Genomic DNA, 1472 nt, shown 5'->3' with positions numbered 1-1472 from the left:
TTTAAGATCCTCTCAGTTGCTTCGTTTGAGTGTGGTATTGAAAAAAAAACGAAACTACATATTTTTTTAACCCTAGAACACACACCCGGGTACAAATGTATCCACTTTCAACTTTGAAGTGTTGTAACTTTTGAACCGCTATACCGCTATACCTCTATACCGCTAACTTCGGATCTAGGAAGATTATTTAGTTTTGAGTTCAAATTCAAAATTTGAACCAGATCGGACCATTGGTTCAGGAGCTACAGCCTTCCAAACACATTATATACGTAAACACACACCCGGGATACGTTTGTACCCCAATAGTAAAAATCCTCATAATAATAAAAAAAAAACATTTTTTATATTATTTTTTTATTTGAAAAATTAAAAATATTCATTTCACACATTATATTATTGACTTTTATTATAAAAATTATAAAAATGCATCTTATATCTAAGGAAAATCATGGCAAATAGAGCAATTTGTTGATGTGACCGAATGTTCAAGACACATTGGCTTCTTACATTTGTCGCACAGCTTTCTGGTTTTTCTACGGCGTTTTTTCCTCTTGTGCGTAACATAAATAGCAAGATCCGGACACAGGTTTTGGCGTGCGCGCTGCGGCAGATGTTGATGCTGCTGTTGACACCATTGATTCCACCGGTCGGTTGAAATATGCTTCAATAGCAATTTTAGTCGAAAAATTTCGCGTCACTTGACGATTTATGGCTCTGGATTCAATAATGGGCATACACAATGCTTCAGCCAAGCTGCGCAGGATCTGCTTACGCTTGTTGTTTGTTCTCCAAGGCAACAAAGGGTTATTCAAATCGTAGACAATGTAGGCTGCAAGAGCTGTAATGTCCAACATGTTGAAGAACATCGCTAGTGGCCATCGTTTTGTTTGTCTTTGTGTTGGATATTCCGCAAACATTTGGTCCATTCGATCAACACCACCTTTGGTACGATTATAATATTCAATTATTTCAGGTTTCCCACTGTCAGCTATTTCAGCATCATTATGCATGGTCGAAAGCAAAATTACTGCTTTATTTGTTTTGGGAACATAAGAGCACATTGTCACATTATTTTTGAAGCCAAATGTCGTTGAACCAATTGTCCTGTTTTTGTTCTGCTTCATTTCTTGAGGAATATATGATTTGTTTTTGCGCAAAGTTCCAACGATCGTGAGTTTCCAGGTGAGAAGCAGTTCTGCAACTGGCAAGGTCGTAAACAAATTGTCCATTGTAATGTTTCGGCCACTTCCTTGGTATTTGGCAGACAAATCCTTCACCACTCGTTCGCCTTGGTTCGTTTCCCTACCAGTTTCTGCTTGGCCAGTATATATTTGTCCATGCAGTGGATATGCATTTGTGGCATCGCAAATCCACCAAACCTTGATACCATATTTAGCAGGTTTTGACGGTATGTACTGCGTAAACCGTGTGCGTCCACGGTAAGGAAATAATTGTTCATCAATCGTCAAGCA

The sequence above is a fragment of the Rhagoletis pomonella genome, unplaced genomic scaffold (genome assembly GCF_013731165.1).
Source record: "Rhagoletis pomonella isolate Grant_MI unplaced genomic scaffold, Rhpom_1.0 Rhpom_scaffold_00009, whole genome shotgun sequence".
Lineage (NCBI taxonomy): Eukaryota > Metazoa > Arthropoda > Insecta > Diptera > Tephritidae > Rhagoletis > Rhagoletis pomonella.
This window is presented reverse-complemented; position numbering follows the sequence as displayed.